The following is a 21,400-nucleotide window of genomic DNA, read 5'->3' on the forward strand; positions in this document are numbered from 1 at the left end:
CTGGTCTAGTTCCTTCTTTCTTCAAATGATAGGTGCCCCTCCTCTTACACTCACACTCTAATCTTACCAAGAACCATCCACTACTAAATACGGTGTCTTCTTGTCTCCTGTGCACTGAACCTCTTCTCATCTGTGGGCTTCCCATATATGTGCAAAACACATCAATGCTTTCATTTTCAAAAACTTCTTTTGACCTGTGTCTGCCCTCAAGCCATTACATAGTACATTTTCCTTGCTGTCATGGCAAATATCTACTAGTTATCCACCTTTGCAGTCTGTGTATATCTCTCAAACTCCTCACTTAAGCATAAACAAGTTATCCTTTTAGTACAAAACCAAAGCGGTTTTTACTAAGGTCAATTGTACTCTTCAAACAGCTCTCCCAGGAAACACTCTTTTCTTGCATTCTGTACTCATGTCTCCTGATTCTCCTAAAAGTATTTTAGCTGTACCCCCACCTGCCCCCAGGGGGACAGTTTACGGATTTGATTTTTCTCTACCAGTTAATTAAATAGTAAAAGTTGCTTAAATCTCATTCTTGGGCTTCTCCATCAAGATCTGTGTTTGGGCATTTGTATCCACACCAACAACATCATTTATCACCACAGATGATGACCTTGAGTTGGTACCTTCCCTCCACTGCAAACATTTTCAAGCTTCTTTTTTATAGCTTCTCTTTTATATCACGTCTCTTCTCTTTTCTCCATCGACCACAACTTTGTCCTCTTACATAATTTTTTTTCAGTACAAGAGTGCTACATATAAATAACTGTTTACAATCTTGAAACTGGCATTTTAGTTTTTAATTCAGCAAAATATCCTTGGAATTTATTCAAGTTGCTCACTCCTTTTTAGTGATGAGTGTGTTTTATGATATGCATGAGCAACAGTTTGTTTAATCACTCACACACTGAAGGTGATTGGGCTGTTTCTTGTTTGGGACGATTACCAATAAAGTAGCTATACACATTGTTTTTTGTTTTTATATGACTAGTTTCCTACTCTTAAGGAATATCTCAAACCATCTCTTTCTATAATAATAAAAAAATTATCATGGCATGCTGTCTTCAGTTTTCCAAATATCCTTACAAAAAGGATCAAAATCCTTACCATGGCCCCTAAAGACCCAGCATCATCAGACCCTGTGCATGTCTTCAGTTCCAGGTTAGGCTGCTCTTTCCTTCACTCTCCTCTTCTAACTCTATTTAGGGCCTTCAACCATGTTGTTTCCCATGCCTGCCCTTCTTTCCCATTACCCAACTTCACTTTTTGTCTATGTCTTCAAATATTAGATCAAATGCCACCTCCTCAGAAAGGATATTGGAAATTTCCATGCTCACTTAGATGATGCTCTTCTTTTTGCTCTTAGAGTATCTGGTATTAAGTACAGTTTGAAAGCGTATGCTCTTTTTCTGAACATTTAATTAATATCTGCCCTATATCCCCCAGATTATAAGGTCCAGGATGAGAGACAATGTCTGTTTTCTTCACCATTATATCTGTTAACTTTAGTAGACACTTGCCTGTGTTGAATGAAATTTGGCCATGGATTTTAAGAACAGATGGTCCCAATTCAAGTTCTCTCTCTAACACTTATTAAGTATTTGTGGAAAAATTAATGCAACATGGTAAATCTCAGTTTCCTCATTTGCACAATTATAGTAAGAACATATCCTTAATAGTGTGCTTTAAAAAGTTAAATCAGATAATTGTTTTAAATAGCACGGTATCCAAAGCAAGGCAATCCTTCAATAAATGTTACTACTATTAATTTAAGCAGAGATACAAGCATTGTATTTTTCTCCCCACAAGTATATTTAGTTCATCAACTTCATTTTTGCCTGCTTCCTTCAAGTTCTAACTGTAGTAATTTGAAGACTCTGAGAAGCCCCCCCCAAAGAGAACTTAAGCAACCATAGCACTACTGACTCTGATCCCAGAATGTCCCGTTAGATAAGTGGGAGTTTGTTCTACTGGCTTCATTTTCAGTTTTTATCCCATTTCTTCCTCTTCTTGATTTCCAGGTTGGAAGGAATGCACTTTTTTCATGTCTAGTTTTCAAATCAGTTTTCTACCCCTGCACTTGGTGTATTCCTTATTCTGCTCTGTAGCGATGAATCATTTTGTTGGTGAGATAGCCCATGATCTATATTTCAAATTATGTCCAATGAGTCTGTCAAACTGTGTGTCAGCAGGATTTTAGTATCTTTCTTCTTTCTTTTCTATTCAGACTAATGAAAATTAGTGATCATAAAAGGTGTTGTTTATATTTGCATACACCTTTCCATGCTTTTGAAAGTTTATGGTGAAGAAATGAGAGTCACCAAGCTCATTTTTGCCATTACCACTACATCTTCCAACTAACAGTTATAAAAATTATTTTTCAGTTATTGTTTTTCATGTTTGAAATTTACCTCTGTGTTAAGTGGATTACTAGTATACGTGTGTACATGATGTGTGTGTAGGCCAGAGGACACTGTTGTGGAGGAGACCTTCTCCTTCTGTCTTTACGTGGGTTCTGGTGATTGAATTCAGAAGCCAAGTATGTACTACCAATGCTTTGACTTTGTGAGTTATCTCTCAGGCCTTTTTATTTTCTTTTTCACTAGGCTTAGAAGACCAGTGTCCCTTAAGGACCACTCCAAGATCCCAACACTTAGGTTATGTTTTTGCTTCAACGATCATTATCTTACTCCTCACTTTTTTACATTTTAGTCATTTTTCACAATCTAGCTGAATCACATTTGACATGAAAAATTTCAGCTCTCAAGACTCAGTTTTGAGAATGAAATCCTAATGGATTCTATATCATTCCACTTGGAATTTAGTCCATTTATTGTCTTATGTGCATATTAAAATACTCAACAGTTTAACTTCTTTCCTTATCTTTAAGTGCCTTTAGAAGGACACAGGCAACAATGATATATTATAACTCTGTTAAACATGATTCTTCAAAAAACATGGCAAATGTCTAAATCTTGTAGGATGAATGTGGTTAGGGCTGGTATACTGAGCAAGCTTCAATGTGAAATCCTACGTTATAACTTCTAGGAGTTAGTAGACAGGTGGTTTCTGAAGGGGCACTGGCCATGGTCAAAGAAGGCCAAGATTAATCCAATTATGGTAACACAGGTCTGTAAACCCCGTGCTACATAATAACCTTATTAGGAGACAGAGAAAAACAACATGGGAGCAAGAGAGAGAAGGAAGGAGGTAAGAAAGGAAAGAAAAGGCTAATAGAACATAATATAAGGCTAATATTTCTGGGCTGTATATTAATCCTTTCTTGGGCTATGCTTTCACATTAACAATATACTCCTCCATTTTCTCTTGTGAAAAACAGAACTCTTTGTCCAATGGTAGAAAGGAAAAGAGGAATTCAAGCAGAAGGGGATAATGTTCCTGGTTGTGGTGGACTGGTCTGCAGTGTACTTTAGTTCTCTGAATTAGTCAAAAGACTCAAAAACAAATAGCCACTATAACCACAAGGAGGAATGAAGAGGAAGGGTCTTGAAAATGGTGTCTGAGCAATGAAAGACACAGAATATTTTAAAGATCACTGAATTTAATTTATTCAACCTAAATGCATAAAAGTACAGGTGGGGACATTATTTATGCAGGTATATGCAAATCACTTTATAAAATAGGCAAAGCCCTTCTGCTTTTTATAAGTTGCCAAGGTGGTTCCTGATATTTTAAAAGCTATGCACCTTTAATGTAATTTCCTTAGAGTTGGAATCCCTTATAGGAGTCACAGTCATTGTCAGAGCAGGTTTGTTCCCTCCCCTCACCCCCTTCTCTGGGACATTTTACAAGGCTCTCATAACAATCACAAAAAGAGTGGTTTCCACAGAGATATGATTGGAAAAATCCCTTGGAAATTGCTGAGGAACAAGTCACAGTGTTCAAAGCAGAGAACATAGGCTTTGAAAACATGAACCCATCTGACCCCTTGAATTGAGTACAGTGAATTCCTGAGCTCTGAAACATGGGGCCCGGCTGTGCATGCCATATTGGTGCTATAAGACTGGCAGTAGGTTGGCTGTGGCATGGTCTATTTCAAACTCCTTCACAGTGCCCAGTGTTGCATGTTCCCAGATGACATTTGGTTGGCAGAAGCTGGGCCTCCAAAGCTGGCAGTCTGGAATGCAGCCCACTGTGTTTTGACAAACACATAATTGACCATCTGATCACCAGCCTACGTTCTGCACTCAGGTCACTGGGGATCTGAGCTTTTAATAGGTCCCTACTCCTCATCTTGTTCATCTTCTCCAACCTTTCTAGAAAGCAACATACAGACAACTTAAACACGCCCACACATATACTCCAGTTTGCAAAGAGAACATGGTACGTGAGACACAAGCTGCTGAAATTCTCCTTTAAATTGTCCTGGCAGCCCAAAGTGAACAAGAGAAAAGCACACTTATGGTGAACTCTAATTCAGAGAAAAGGAATGAATATACTGAATTGTTTGAACACCCGGCTGTGCATAAGTTGCAATTCAGTTCAATGGGTTGGAAATTTTGCTTAGAAAAAGGCAGCAATGGAAAAATGACAGGAAATTGGGGATTGATTGACTTTAGAGAGCCATTATTAAGGGATGCTTTTGTCTTTTTTATATTCTCTTTCCTCCTATCTCATGTTCACTGTGGGCAGAAGACCCTTCTACATCCCAAGACCAGTAAGCAGCAGCTCAGATAGAGGTCAGCTACAAACTGAAGTCTTCAGTGAAGCCCCATAAGGATGGGTTTGCCTTTAAATGTGGCACAGTATCCCATCAGCCTTTCTCTTAGAAAGGCAAGGATTATGCAGTGGGCAAAGATATGCTGGAATTATACAACTATTAATACTCCTATATAATTTCTCCACTCTATTCACTACATAGGTCAGGTCTTGTGTAATTTCCTTAATTTAAAAAGAAAAACAAGGCTGTAAGATCAAGTCCAAACTCCTCTGCTTGGCATCCTTTGCCCTGACTCCTGCCTGCTTGCCAGTTCGCCATGCTCTAGCACAGCAGAGTAATGGGTACCTAGATCTAGTGGTTACTTCACCCCTCCTCACTTTTAAATATTCTGTTATTTCCCCAACAATGAGCACTTTTCTTTGCTCTTGTCCTGTGCTCACTTGGGAAACCCCTACTTACTACTTTCACCTCGTGAGTCAGCTTGAACCTCCTATACGGGTGGGTGCTGTAGATCCCTGCCTTCCACCGCCTGTCACACAACAGTCTTTAGCCACTTGGTCACCTTCCCCAGTTGATTGTGAGGGCTTTTTCCTTTCTCTCTTTGCATTGTTGGGTCAAGCCCAGGCTGTGCTACTGTTCCACTTCACTGAGCTCTACCAAAAGTGCTCTAGTGTGAGCTATACCGCTAGCCCCAGACTGTGCCATTCTTAATGAAAGGTGGCATTTCTCATTTATCTTGGAGTTCCCAGATCTGAGCGCGGTTACTAGCTTTCTATAAATGTTTGTTGACTGAAAACTAAACAAAGAACTATGCATAATTAATCAAAACCATGCCAAGCAGTAGCTCTTAGGAGCATAGTAGGAGACTCCAAGAGATCTAATGAAGGTGGAAAATACCCAGGAGTAAGGCATTTCCTGATGGTTACCACAGTGACTGGTGACTAGCTGGGGTGAGAGTAAGAGGGAAGGATGGAGGCTGCAACAGAGCATCTCTTTTTAATAGAGAATGTCAGTAGGCAAAGGCATGATCACCCTTCCAGTGATTAACTTTTAATACTGTAAGGTATTGTCCTGAGAATGTGTCTGCATCTGAAGAGAAGCCTAGCTTACAAGAACCAGGCTTCCAAAACATACTCCGCCTTTCTCATCTACTTCAAGGCAGCATGGCAGGTTGTGGGGTTTTTCTTTCTGTTTCTGCTAAAAAATAACAGGACAGAAAACTCTTGCAGGAAAGTGTGGCATCTATTCAACTCCTATTTAAATCTGGTCAATTCCAGATTGGGACACTGGATGCAATGCCAAGGACAGAAGGTCAGATGGGCTGAATTTTGCACCTGTCCAAGGGAGGTGATCAAAGAGCCACTTGAGATGAGAGGCATTGGGGGCAATGTTCTCGTTTGTTCCCAAGGAACTTTCCCTTTGCTTTTTATGGGCCTCTAGGGCACCACCCCTGGAGCCATCAGCTGTGTCTGTGGGGGCACTTGAGGACACAGGACTGTTACTGGCCCTGTCATCCTGCTGGCATGAAGGCAACTTGAGGATTTCTAACAAGTCAAGCAAGCATGAAGCCTGGTCTGGGGTGGGACAAGGTCATGGGCACATGAATGGACTATTAGCTTGTTACAGGTTTTTCTCTCAGGGTTACTTCTGCTTTAAAGATTAAATAAATAAAAAAAGAGGAGGAACCACTTGAATCTGCTCTGTGGTGGATTAGTGATGTAGCACAGAGTTACTTTCACATTTTCCTACGAGACAGACACAGCCTTTCAATTATAGGTCTCTCCCTTTATTTCTACTAGGTGATGCAGGTCTCCTATACACTTTGTGTCTGATGCTTGCCCTAAAGTACTGATGTCATGATAGCTGAGCTAGGTGGGCAGGAGTACATCATGCTGACTCATCCTGGTGATGTGAGGATTAATGCCTTGTCTAACACTGAGCTATTATGTGAATTGTTTTTACACAAAAGAACTGTTACAAAAAGATTTGCCAGTCAGAGGACTAGAAATATGCAGTGCTATATAACAAGGGAGGGGAAGGATAGGTAGACACACAGTGGTAACCATGAGCACACACATTGACATCTCCAAAGCATCAGCGAATCCACTCTATCATCACTGAGACTGGGAATAAGAAGATTTAAGGGGAAGTAGGACTTCCCCTGATGTCTAACACAGCACCAGTCTTTGAGAAGTCTAATAAATCAACCTCCTCTGCATCACATAAAATGTCACACCCAACCTCAGCATCTTTTGGTGAATCCTGCTACCTTACATATGTTCACCACAATTTTCTAGGAATGGTAGTAGAAGCCATACATGAGCAGAATCAGAGACCTCTTTTGGTCACTACAACATACCAAGAGTGAAGAGTCGGTGACATAATGTGAAGAAATAACGGGAAATGCAGCTACAGGGACACCCATGGTTACTTAGGATATGAGCTGACTGCCTTTCTCTGTAGTTTCTTAGGTGATGCCTCAGGTAGTGACTTGATTATTTGATTTCATTGCCCCAAAACCTCTTCCAATCAGTTCAAATAATATTTATCCAAATCTGCTCAGTGTGACCCAGTTTGATCTTTCAATAATAAATGTTCTCTTTTTCATTTAAAAATCAAGTTTTTCCCCGTTCCCCCCCCAAATTTCCCATCTTTTCTGGAAAGAAATGGTACATTCTATAAACTTGCTGGCACATGTGAATCCTGGATTTCTTTTATTTTTCTTCCTAGACTTTAAAATTTTGCACAAATTTTCAGGCTATTTACTTTTCAGTCTTGTACTTCTTGGTTAAAGGATATTATAAATTTTGTCAATAAATCAAAGCTCTGAACTAGAAGTTAAAATTAAAAATGGTTGGACCTAGGGATGAGTGAACAACTGGAGAATAAATAATTGCCCATTGATTGACAGTGGAGCAAAGCCCAACTGTTGCTGAGATCTGGATGTGGACTGTAAGCTTCAGGTCAGAATTGCAGCGACTTTTACAAATAGCAGCTGCAGAGAGGGAAAGGGCAGTCTTTTCAGAAGGCAAAGGCTGGGCTGTTGGGCTCCCTCACAGAGGACAACTCACCAGTACACTAACAGCATTGGCTCCAAGTAGGAAAAACACTAAAGCATACTAAATGGATGCTGGACACCACAGTGAAGCCAACCAGGAAATATGACACCAAAGACCAGAGAGTCACAAATCCAACACTTTCATTAAAGGTAAAGAAGCCACTTTTACTTACATGAAGAGTAGGAGCAGGCAACAGACTGGTAGTCAAGGAACTGAAAATGAAAGAAAAGACAAGGAATTAAACACAAAACTGAACGCGAGGAACACAAAATCTTGAGAGATTGATGGGACTCATTGCTCCCAAGTTTTGTCACCTGTAGACACAAAATTATTAATATCCAGCTTCAGAAATTTTCCAGAGCTGTAGCCTCCTTGCTATGACCGATGCCAGTATATCCTAGTATAGAAAGTGACAAGACCTTTCCTGTTGATTGCATCAGATCTCCAACAGACAGCTTTTCTATAGGAGCAATCCTGCTCACTGCAGTAGTTACTAGCCATATTTGTCTACTTAAATTCTTTAACGTTAACGAAAACCTAAATACTGAGATCCTTAGTCACACTAGTCACGTTCCAAGTGCTCAGTGGCTACATGTGGCTTTAAGTGACCTTACTGAACCTCACATGGAACACTTCTGTGTTGCATAGAGGTCTATTGTTGATGCAGATATTGTGACATAGTGATTGGAATGCAAACTTCTGCACTCCCAACATGGCTATAATGATGACACTTTTCAGGTTTGGGGAAAGTTCGCCATGATAGTTTTACACTCTATGTTTAAAAGCCTAATAAATCTTTCGCATAGTTCTCAAACTACGTAACAAATAGCCCACAACTACTGGAGTGCCACTATAGTTGATTAGGTTCTCTTCTAGAAATTAAGACAACAGAAGTCCTTCCACTAGACCCCCAGATCATATTGGATATGCACTGCCAAACATCATGACAGGATGTTCTTAACCACTTCACATAAAGCCTCCAAAAGTATCAAAATTACTTTATTAAAGGATATCAACTTGAAGGACCTGATTGCCCTGAAAACGGCCAAAGCAGAAAACTAAATTCAAGAGCCTTCACTTTCCAGGTTTTCTGAACAAATGCACCATGGTAGAGACTGCACTCAAGAAACGTTTTCCTGTGTGGTCAGTGTGAAATCTGCCTGTTTACACGCAGCTGTGAATTGTGGCGGTCCTTCTGTAGGACAGGAAGAGTCAAGAAGAAAACCTGCAGCCCAGATTACCGTGCACAGCAGTGCAAGAGACACCTAGGGTCTCCCATGCTTTAAAATCTTCTCACAAAATTGATAGAGTTAACAAAAGTTGTAGGAAAGATAATTAGATTATGTATGAATTATTAAAAGTATTTACAAATTGGAAATACAAAATAAAAAGGGGCTAGTGTTTAAAGATTATAGTTTTGAATACTCATGTCTTCTCTGCAAGCCAAGACACTAAACCACTGCCTGGTACATATTTTTGTCATTTTACCCCCTCCTCTCTCCCTCTTCTTTAACGCCCCCCCCCATTTTTGAGCATGGTTTCTTTCTTAATCTTTGGGCGAAAGGGGAGTGATTTTTCTATAAAATGTGCCGAATTACCACTTATCTATTGTAAGTTATACACCAAATAACTCTCAAAAATGGATTATGAACTTTGAAAAATGTATCAGGTACTTCCTTCTTATATCTGAGGAGGTAAATTTTCTTTATGAACTCCAAGGAACAGTTATTCACAAAATTAGTTAAAATTAAATTTTGGTGATGGAAAGTTAGATTGACTAACACATGTGAAGACTAATAAACTATCTCCCCTGATGTCAAATTATACACAGGCTGCCGATGACAGGAATCTAAGATGGAGAGAAAAATTACAGTGTGTGTTACAGTTTAAGAGAAAACAAAGTTAGATTGCAAAATTTGGGGATATAAGTTTGTACTGATATATTAAAACAAGACAATAAAAGCAATCCCAAATTTAATATTAAGGTTAAAAATTTAATTTCATAGTTCATGAAAAATTCATAAATGTCCATAACTGTCAAAAGGTCCCTCCTTCTTGATTGAATTACAATCTGCTAGGCGATTTTACAATATGTATTAATCTACATAGATTTACTTTTGCTCAGTTGAAACTGTTATGTATTGATACATGCCCTTTCCACCTGAGTGATATTCACCTTATATGTCTGTAAGTTGTTTTTATATGAAATGCAAAGAATTAAGCAGAATAGTTTTGCATAGGATTTAAAACATTTGTATTGAACATTCCAGGTTCAACACACAAATATGTAGCAAAGGATATAAGACTGTAAAGGCCAAATAATTCAGGACATTAAAACATAGCAGTGGGTGTGCTCACAAAGAGGAAGAGTGATGTGTATCGATGTCTAATCTTAGTTTAGTGATGCCAAAGTGTCAATCTCCAAGGACCTAATTGTAATTTAATTGTAACTGAAAAGACTAGTTCACCTAGCTTCAATTTGCATAATGTTCTAGGGCAGTGGTTTTCAACATTTAGAGATGATGCAGGTTCCTAGGAGAATCCTTTCCCAAGAATTCTCAAAAACAAGTTTCAAGGAGTGTTTGGTCCCAAAGAAACCCATGTGTGAGTCCTGTGGGCTGCTTATCTATGGCTTGGTGAGGGTGGGGTAAAGAAGGAAAGAAAATCACCTTCAGAAAGTTTAAAACAAGCATAATCTGAATCTGGTAGTAAAGAAAAATTTTTAAATCGAGCTCTGTAAGTAGGTAAAGATGTGTGACTAGAGACATTCAAGTTCCTTTAAGGTTCCCTAGACTTCTATCTGTCTGGACCATTATAATATTTTCCTCATTCACTATTATTAGCATATATTAATTGTACTTCATTGTAATATTTCTATGATGTATATAAGTTACTTTGATCATTATGCAATTTCTTTAAAAATATCTATAGCACCATTACTGCAATGGGGTAGAGGAGTATGGAGTGGAGAAATGGCAGTGATGGAAAGAGTTTCTGTGCTCTGAGTACCTGCTGTGCTTCTGGGCATCTGGTAAAGAAAGGCTTCTCTAGTTTGTATATGTGACAACCCAGGGATGTGCAGGGAGCAAGCATGGGGGTACACAGAACCACCGATACTAAGACATGGCAGTCTTCCTTGATGGCTGATTTTTCTTGTGGGTAAATAACTTAGACTGTTGTTTGCATATGTATCAATTTCCCCATTGACTTTTTCTTGGATGTTTTAGAAGAAACAAAACAGATGTTCTTCTTGGCCTTGCATTACTTCTACTTTATTAAAGTAAGCAAGAATATACTGAGGAGTGAAAAGAAAAATATCTGTGTGTATTTTGGGGGAATACCTGAGACGACCTTAAAGTGTCCTGTCTGCAGCACACAGGGCAGTGTCCCATTAGGCATCCTGAACGCTGGGCCACTCTCACGTGAGGCCTGCCTGAGCGCAAGTGCAAGAAGCACTGGTAGAGTGAATCACTGAACCCACACTATAAGGAAAAAATACTGTTACCCTGCACTTAATCAAAGAAAGAGGAGATTTCAGAAATTAGGAAACTTACCCCAAATCACACAGCTGCTGGCCTCTGAGTAAGTCTGCACCATTCCAAAGTCCACACACTTTAACCACTAAATTATACCACCTTTAGTGTTTCTCACTTGATACTTTCCCTTGAAATCTGGACTCATTCAGGATTATGCAGGCTAGTTTATGCTTCACTTTGGAAGGAGATAGGTCTGGCTTGATTTGCATTCTAAATATTTCACAGCGGTAAGGGAAAGCTATTATTATACCCATTTTATGGTGAGGAAGCTGAGCTTCTTGCCAGCTGAGGTATCTGGCTGGGTTAAAAACAGAAGTCTGGTTGTCAGTTTTTTACTCTGAACTAGCTCAAAGCTCAGGCAATGTTACTGGCTATGTGGGCTTTTCTGCATATGGGGTTAACACTGGGGGACTAAGAGTAAGACCAACTTTGCTAAGAGGGAACAATAAGAATTCAGCAATGAAATGAAAAAAATAAGTCATCATAACTCACAAAATTGGTTACTTTGAGGACGGTGACTAGAAAAGGGAGTGCTTATTCATCACAGATGAATCAGAAAATTAGAATGTGTCACAGCTCTGATGACAGAACTGAGGAATTCAGATGAACTCAAGTTCCACACTCATCCTTTCAGCTAAGGAAGGCAAGGGTGTGGCAACAGACAGGAATGACCTCTGGGGCTCCCCTTTTATCTTCTTGGTCTTTTCAAATATTCTTTCTAGAACTTGGTGGGTTTATAGCTTCATTTTCTATGGATAGGGATGATGTTTAAATACTATTTCAGTGTTCTAGAAATACTGTAATAAGTAATTCATATGTGGGAGTCATCCCAAACACCAGGAAGATTTTTCACCTTCCTGATTTTGCTAATATTGTTTGACTTCCAAAGGCTCAGGGGCTATTGGGATTTTAGATGCATGTGTCTCTCAGAATGAGTGCCAGCCCCATAGACTCCTGTCAACTGATATTCCATCTTCGTGCTGGATACATGACTTTTTTTTTATGTGACAGATTCAAGAAGTTTTATGCTAGCTTTAATGGCATTTCATGCACTCTGCATTTGGGAGTTTTTAATTCTCCAGCTTCAAAAAACATTTTTTTAAAAAACATAAACCTGGCGGAAAGGTTTGCAAATCAAAGGCAGAGCATGGGTACAGGCTGATCCTTTGCAACCCCACTTTAGGTCTTTGGCAGTTACTGAAGTATTTCCATGTCTTTTGGTCAATTGGAGAAAATCATAAATGCTATGTATACTCATTCATAGTTGAAGCCTGCCTTACTAGACCACATTATTTTGTCTCTATCTGAAGAAATAAGATAATCATAAACATGTTATGACATAACTGAGGGACATCTTTTAAAAATTCAGATGATGAAATAAGGTAATCATGGATGAAGAGAGAGGATGTAAAAACTGAAGTTCAGTAATTAGGCATAGTATGGCCTATGAGCCTTTGCCAAGACACAATTAAACCCCCACTCCACCCCACACAAGTCTCCTGACTCTTCATGAAGCTTACAGGAACAGAGTGTGAGAAAACAAATAGAGAAAGCAGAGATTCTGTGAGAGGTGACAGGGACTGAATTTGTATTTAAGATGGGTTCTATTTTCATTATAATTTTTATTCTCTGAGAATCTCATACATATATAGAATGAAACATGACCATATCCACCTTCTGTTCTTGCTCTCCCCCCCTCCACCCTGGCAACTTAGAATCCCCCCCAAAGTAGATTTTAGGAACATTTTATAATCTAATCCAGCCTTTCTCTGCATATTTCTAATTTCTGAAGTAGAAACTTTACATCTTCTAAATGGATTGCATATAAGACTTTTACCTTAAAGTAAATTGATTTTTTTGGGGTGTGTGTGTGTGTGTGTGTGTGTGTGTGTGTGTGTGTGTGTATGGTGGCTAACTGATTAGAGGCACATAGTGCTGCTCTAATCTACCATTTATGTAATTTGCTACAGAGACTGTTGTTATAATACAAACACTCCAAAACTTCTCTATCTAGAAAGACAGATAATAACAAGCGAGTGGTGTGGTGGATCATAGACTAAATATGAACACAGTAGAAGCAGAGAGAAGCATCCAGATCAATGAGAAAGAGGGGGATCACCACTCAAAACGGTTCCCACAAATGGTTAAAATACAAGACACACATATCAAGAGATGATAGAAATTAATCAGGCATTTAGACCTGATGACTGGTTAAGCCATGGGGACAACATAAGTTGTTTGTGTTTTAACAACTTAGGAGCAGTTTTCTGTAATACAGACTGCAAAGTGTTACTTTTGTCCTTGTTACAACCAACTATTTGCTTAAGAGCATCCAAGACCTTTTCACAGTCTGGCCCAAGCCCATCTCTGTTTTCTCCTCCATTCCTTCTTTATATACTGTGACAGACTATTCTGTTTTTCCCTGCGCATGCCTAGGACATCTATGTCTCCCAGCCTTTACTGACAGTTCACACTTGAATCTCCCAAACCTCGCAAAGTGTGTTAAACACAGCATGACAGTCCAATGTTTGTTGAATAAATGTCATCTGTCTATTTTAGGAGACAAAGATGATAGAAAAAAGTCGTTAAATCAGTAAATAAATAGCACTAGAAAGAGAGGTCAAGGAAAAGTTAATTTTAGTGCTTTTCAGGAGTGGGGGCAAGATGCACTTTGAGACTGGGAAGAGTGATGCTCTTTATTCCTGGGTCTAGCCAATGCTATGAGTCAGTTACTTTTTTGGGACCAAGTTTAAACCTCAAGGTTAAATGACCACAAATGCTCTGTCCATCAGGATAAAATGAAAAGTTGTGGATATTTTCACACCAGCACAGTGGAATTAAAATATGCAGTGCCTGATTCAGAAGCATCATATATGACAGAGCTTTTCCAAACAGTCCTGTGTGTCACAAAAGGAGCTATAGAAATAAAACTGTTAAAAATGCAAATAATTTAGTTTAGGGAAGATAGGACTAAATTGTATCTTCATAGTTTTCTGACTATAAGAAGAGTCATTACAAAGAGGATAATGATTGACATTTCGTCCTTGGGCAAAATGATATCAAATAGTTGAGTGAAGAATTTAAGGCTTTAAGATGAACACCTAAATATGCTAGTCGTAAATAATCAAATAGCCTGCTAAGAGCAGTTATGAAATTTCTTTCTTCACAGCTCTTTAAAAATAGGAAAGATCCTCATCTATTTTGGATTGAAGAAATGCAGCTCTGCCTTTAGCCAGGGGCTGAATTCAATAACCCCACTAGCTCTACTTAGCCTTACATGACAACACAATCCGATAAAATGCTGACCCTACAAACTACACACAACCATAATACAGTTTAATAAAATACATCCTAAACTTAAAGGAGGATTAGGCAATACAGATAGTAAGTTATTAAAATAAAAATAGTATATGTGGTGCGTAGGTATTGGTTCAATTTACCAAGTGCCATGACGAAAATAAAACTGAGGAAAAATGTACTAGAATCTACTACAGCTTTAGCATAATGGTTAGCTAAAGACCAACAAAATTCAAACAATTCATTCTTTACATCTAAGATGTTTAACCAAATATTTCTTAATTCTGGAATTGAATAAGCTATATGAACTAAATTTTCAATGAAAGAAAAAGGTAGACGAAAAGTCCAGAACATAATATAAACACTCAATATTGTTATTCCCAAATCTAACTTCAAAGACATCAGGCAAGCCAGTGAGCTCCTGTAAATGATGAAATTCCCATGTACTGTCAGAACCCCGGGAGCTCAGGCCAGTGGAAACTGTCACTGGCTTTCTTGTCTATTAACCTTGTAGTTCTGGAGCTCAGCAGAAGTGTCCATTACACACAGCACAGAGCCAGATGAAAGCTTCTGATGACCTTGTCTGCACCAAATTCATTTAAAGCAGTTTGCCACATTTCTTAAATAGAATATGAGCCCATTCTATCTATGGCTTAGATTACGACTGGCTCACCGAACTATTGCCCAACACTTATAACACTGACATGCCACAATCAACAGACAGCCTATAGCAAAGGCTCCAGCACGGTCAAAATATACACACATATGAAACGGGCAGTACACAAGAATAGAAGAAAGATGTTTCTAAAGATGGATTCTGACTATTAAAAGTTCTGAGTAGTATTCAAGTTTTGTTAGGAACACACAAATCTAGACACTCAGTCCCCGGAAGTCAGCTTCAATATAACTGGTAAAGAAACATACAGTTACAAAAAGAGACTGAGAGAGAGACATGCAGTTTTGTTTCCAACCCATTATTTTCCTAAGAACATGAATCAAAGAGACAAACTATGCCAATTCCTTCATAGCTGCTGACTTGTCAGGGAAGACTGTGCTCATCCTCACTAATGACTTCTTGAGATTGTTTACTACTGTGATCAGGAGCTGGGAGGAGAAAGGTCTAAGACCTTTCAAAAGAAACATTTAGTTCAGCATCACTACAGAAAATAAAGTCAGCATTAAGTTAACTTGGATAACCTAACTAGCATAATGGTTGGTACATGAAGCCGTTGCTTTGGCTGTTTCAAACACCAGGACGGAACTGAACAGCAAAGGGTCAAGCTTGCCAGCAGCCGGATGATGAAAAGCTGTGGCACAATAGGCTTAATGCAGGTTGTTAGATTCAAAAAGCTTGCTCCCCGCCTCCCTCCCCCCTTCGCTTCTGATTTCCACATCCACATTCTAATCACCAAGCAGTTGTAGAAAAATGACCAAGTGGACAGGGATTGTCTCTTTGTGGACATTCCCTGTCAACACTAGCCTCTCTACCACAATTTGTACTCAGCGATTGTTTTAATACTTCCTCTTAGGGGAATTTGCATTTTCTTAACTGTCTCTACAAGATCCAAATTTAGGTTTTTTCATAGGTAATGAAAGAGGTATTTAACACACACAATTCTCTCTCTTTCTCTTCCCCTACTCCTGTGTATGTGTAGTGATATTAGGCTCTATCTTGCACTCTTTAAAATTTCGATTTGTCACCTGCTCCACCTAAAATTTTTTTCTTGTATTTTAATTTCAAGTAAAAAACATCTAAACAGACACACATATAGTATATATGTTTTCCTGTCAAAATTATAAGCATTTTGGAATTTTATGTCCAGAGAGTCTGTAAATCAAGTTTTGCTTTAGTAAGGTACGATCAATTTATTCAGAAAAGAAATATCAATGGTTTGCACTGAAAGTTCAGTAGCATATTTATCATCCCACATGGCCTGTCTCTATTGGTTCCTAGCTGTTGGCAAGCATAACCCCAGAAAGACTTTACAATCTATCTTTTGTACCCTGGAAAGTCTGGCTTTAGACATCCCTAGTAAATATCTGTATTCTTGCAGTCACCTGCTAAGGTTGTGGGAGTTGCAAATGTTTTCTGACTGTTCTTTAGCCTCACACTTCCTGAAAGGATTAGACTATAAACAACCTACTGGGAATCCTCCAGACCAAACCAGGGCTGAGGTGAGCTCTGCTAGCTGCAAACCCACAGCAGTCTGTGAAACAATTATGAAAATATAAAGGTTTCATCCACATTTTCAGGAAGAAAGTATGTTGCTTCCAAAAGGAGACCTAAAAAAAATAAGATAAAGTAGAAGAAACAGAGAAGATAAGATTTTTAAGTGTTAGCAGAGGTAAATTTCAACATGTCCCAGTTTCTCAATGATGTCTTAAACTCTGGATTCACTTTCAGCATGTGACAGTGGCCTGCATGAGACTCTTCAAGGGAAGCCATTTGTCTCTGCCTAGTGAATCCCAAATGAATCACTAAGGGTTCCTTTTCTGTCTCCAATCAATCTGCACCCAGACTGAGGGACCCTAGCTTTCCGGTAATCTTGCGATCTCCTTGGGAAGTGACCTAGCCACAGCTCCACAGAGCTAATGCCCCCACACTGAGCATTTTTCTCTCACTGCACACAGTTACTCAGTATTTTAAATGACTCAGCAGCAGTGAGATCATATGATGTTTACCATGTCAGCAGAAAAGCTTGACACTGGGGGAGAAGAGATGTATCTACCCTAAATACATCAAACAGCCTGGGACCCTAAAAGCTTTTGAAATTGCGTTTTATCCAAGGGTAACAAAACAGTTAAATCCTCCAATGAAACCCCTTCTTTGCATTCATTCAGATTCTTGAAGTATCCCCTTTCGGTACCAAATAATACATAGTAAATCCTGAGGTAGAGAAGTTTCACCTCTAGTGAGAACACTGAAAAGGTATTGTACATTATTGGAAAACAAAACGGAAAAAAAAGAGTCATAGCTCTCTTCCCTATTCTCCAACAGTGTCAAGAGGAGGACTGCGCAGAGAATGACATAACTCATCTTTTTTCCATTTCAAGGAGCAGACTCATGTTTTTCCAGATTTATTTTTGCCAAGTGAATGCCTCTAAAATTCTTATGATAACTGTTTTCTAACTTTTCAAAAGAGGAGAAAAAGCTGAACATGATGATGGTGGGTGACTTAATGGAATCAGCCTGTCAACGTGATGGAACTGAAAAAGCTTTTACAGAATACGTCCACATGCTTCAGAAAACCACCTTTAACATAATGTATAGAGAGGGCAGAGTGGTTTTTGTCATGGTGAAAAAAAGGAATGCCATTAATTCAGACAGTAAGTGTAGGGTTCTGTTAAAAATCTCTGTGGATAAATCACAGCGATGCACTGTGCCCAGATGAAGGGAAGCAAGCAGGTTCTAGGTCTCAGAGGGGACTATTCAGAGGAACCAACAGACTTTAAAATCCGTCATGTCTGTAACTAACAAGAATTCTATGCTATCTACCTGAATTCTGCTAAGCACATGGCTTTAGAGTAACACAAATTTAGATGTAAATAGAGAAGAAAATGACATTTTTCTGAATATCCTACCTGAGGCAAACTATCAGACCTCCTACATTGTCCACATTGGTTCATTTTGGTACCACTTGGCACCAATCTATGTGAACTTTCAATTTGTCCCTCCTCTGCAAATGATTTATGCATACATAAATAATGTGGACAAATTTACATTTCCTCCTATAGTGGACATGGTACAAGAAGAAATCTAATCTAACATTTAAATAATATTTAAAATTCTTGCAGAGGTGTCTACAATCCTGTTTTGGAACCAAAGGCCTTAGCAAAGTTCTATAACACATCACCCTGCTCTCTTAGGTAAGGGTGCCATGTAGAGTACTGGATGGGAGAAATTGGTATCAGAAGCAAAGCTCAGAGTCTAGCAAGGCACAATTCACTTTTATTCACACTGGTTAGAAATGTCTCAGTTGGCAGGTAACACACATCTTCAGGCTTTGGCTGGAGCTGGTCTTCCCCCAACAATAGTGTTACACTGTGATTTAAAGCAACCTCCTGCCCTTCACAAGTTCCCAGGGTCTTCATAGCCCAAGAAGGTACACCCCTCACTATCTTTCTGGGTTCATCACCCATCACTTTAATGAAAAATTATTCCAACTAACAATAAAATATGCGGGAAGACAGGATGAGGAGGAATGTGAATGGAGCTTACAAAGAATAAAATTTTAAAATTGGTGACTTTACACTTTTATTAAAACTCAATTCTCAAAGTTAAGTCTGCTAAAGTTTCTGTACTTTGAGAGTTAGTTTTAGATGAAGAGATGTGAGAAGTATTTTCCAGATAGAACTTTATATCTACTCATTAGCTCAACATGTTTTTTCTCAAAGTCTGGTCACTCAGATTGCATTCCTGCCATCCAGGATCTTGTCCTCAGCTTTGGAGAGTTCTGTGTCTCCATTTTTTACTGGTTAATCCACTTCAGAGTTTAATCGTGAATATGTGAACCTGATCCAAATCATCCCTTTGCCATCTTTATTTGCTCTTTTCACTTGCTCCATGACAACCCCTCATGGATGACTATTCTTTGTGGCCTACTTTGTCAACTCAGCTGATCTGTCTTACTTCCAGTTCTCTTTCTTTCTTAACTAGACATGAAAATATCCTAAAGTCTATCAAGAACTTTGTAAGTTTTGGACATGGATCTTCACAATCTAGTCTGAACTTTTCTTTCTTTTTTGAACAATGAATAGGACCCAGTTCCTAAGAAGCACATCTGAAATTATAGTCAAATTTCAAGTCAGTGGTCTCCCTAACATGACACCACCACTGCCCCACAAAGAAGCATCTGCACATTCACCAGAGGACCATAATCTTAAGTAATCTAGATCTCATGACCTAATGAAGTACACATTCCCATGCTTCCTTGCAAGGAGGCACCTCCTTCATTATCTTTTAGTACTTTTTGAACCTGGCCACTGAGACAAATGATAAGCTCAATGCTAAGAACACTAACTTTCTCCCAACTGTTGGATTAGTTTTCCTCCTCACACATCTTATCAACAGCAATAGAAGAGTTTAATATTTATAAAGAGCATCACTGTTCCCTCTACTTTCTTTTCAGACATTTTCATCTCACATAAACTGTAGTGATGGAATTATAAATACCATTATTCCTCCTCCATGGCAATACTCTTATTATCTTGCATAAACAGAAGTGAACAAATACGTACATGACACCAATCAATCCCTTTTTTAAAAATGCAGTTTTTATATTCCTAAACAGTGGGAGAGGAATTTAATGAATTCAACATGTAGTTTACTTGTTTATTTTTTGAATGTTAATGAAGTAAAAACAAATTATTGCTTCAGTTCCTCCAGACTTACATCAGCCATTAACCCTGTCCATGCCAACGTGGGGCAGGGAGGTGTCGGACCCAGTAGAAATAGGACCAAGTCCCCTGAGTCATTGAGCAAGGTGCTTGGTAGCCTGGGCAGTATTTTAAGATGTTGGCCTGGAGATTGCCATGAAAGATGCAGGCAGGAAACATTTGTTACCAGTGAGAAGAAGTGATATGAGGGCCCAGGTAAAAAGGATAACAAAGAAAAACCCGGAAGTGGTCTGAAGACACAAAGGAAGTGGGCAACTGCTACTGTATTTCCCACCTTCTCACTGGATTCCACTTCCTAGCACTCTCACTGTTCCCATCGTTCACTGTTTCACACCCCTGGTCTCTCTGTTCCCCACATCCTTTCTCCTACCTATTTACGACAAGTCACAGGAATAATTTAAGAGGAATTGAGGCATAAAGAAAAGAATTTGGAGATGTACGATAATATATTGCATACACACATGCACACACACACATATATAACCTATATTTGATTGATGAAGAAGCAGAAACTAGGACTTTTGAGATTTAAAAAATTCATGGTATGTCTGGTCATATTAATCTCTAGACCAGCTGGGTTTCAGCATTGCTAGAGAGAGCTATAACAGGATCAGAAGTAGGAAAAAAAAGGAAAAAATGGAATTCTACAAGGATTCATATTTGCAAAGAAAGGAGGACCTCTTTAGGAATGCCTATTGAAATTCCCCCGAAGACATTTTTTTAACATATATATATATGATATATATATATATATATATATCATATATATATATACACACACAGCATTGAGAGGAAAAGCTTAAGAACTCTCTCACAGGCTTTTGGAAACTACTGAACCCTACATATTATGCACATTTCAGTCCACTCAAGCAAGTAGGATAACTAGAGCATGGTATCTCACAGTGAATAACATGGTTGGTTACTTTACTAGGATGACATATGGAGACAGAGCCCATAGGGACAAAGCTGTCCTTAAAATACATAGAGGGAGGGACTCACAGGTTTATCTGAATGTACAGGGTAGAAGAGATTTTTTTAACCAACCACTAACTTCTTTACCCAGCATTTTTAGAAAACTGAATATGATGAGATGCAATGCTGAGGACGAGCTAGTGATACTGTGAGTTTGAGAGTAGCCTGAATTACATACTGAGAACCTGTTTCAGAATACCCTACAAATTCACATCAATATTAACCTTTTTGGAGTTCTTTATTTGAACTTCAGATAAGGGAAGATGGTAGAAACATTGGAAACATCTGATGCCTACATATATGAGGAAGCAAAGAGAAGAGGAAGCACAGGGTGCGCTGCATTTGCTTCTTGTGAGATAATCACCTTTGTCTCATGACAGGTTCCTATTTCTTCTCTTTCGTACAGAGTGTTTTTCCCGTTAAGACCAACATTTTATGACAATGGCGCCATGCAT

At 38.8% G+C, this 21,400-nt stretch overlaps 1 protein-coding gene across 10 annotated transcripts in view; it reads right to left on the minus strand.

The window, feature by feature from the left end:
* Nucleotides 1–21,400, minus strand: part of Zbtb20 (zinc finger and BTB domain containing 20) — a 730,935-nt gene that overhangs the window by 172,612 nt on the left and 536,923 nt on the right. For all 10 annotated transcript variants that reach the window (XM_040750810.1, XM_040750809.1, XM_040750808.1 and 7 more), the window contains one exon: nt 7,916–7,955. The gene's annotated coding sequence lies outside the window, so the exon portion shown is untranslated. The remainder of the gene's footprint in view (nt 1–7,915; nt 7,956–21,400) is intronic.

Source organism: Mesocricetus auratus, unplaced genomic scaffold (genome assembly GCF_017639785.1).
Source record: "Mesocricetus auratus isolate SY011 unplaced genomic scaffold, BCM_Maur_2.0 Super-Scaffold_100008, whole genome shotgun sequence".
Classification (NCBI taxonomy): Eukaryota; Metazoa; Chordata; class Mammalia; order Rodentia; family Cricetidae; genus Mesocricetus; species Mesocricetus auratus.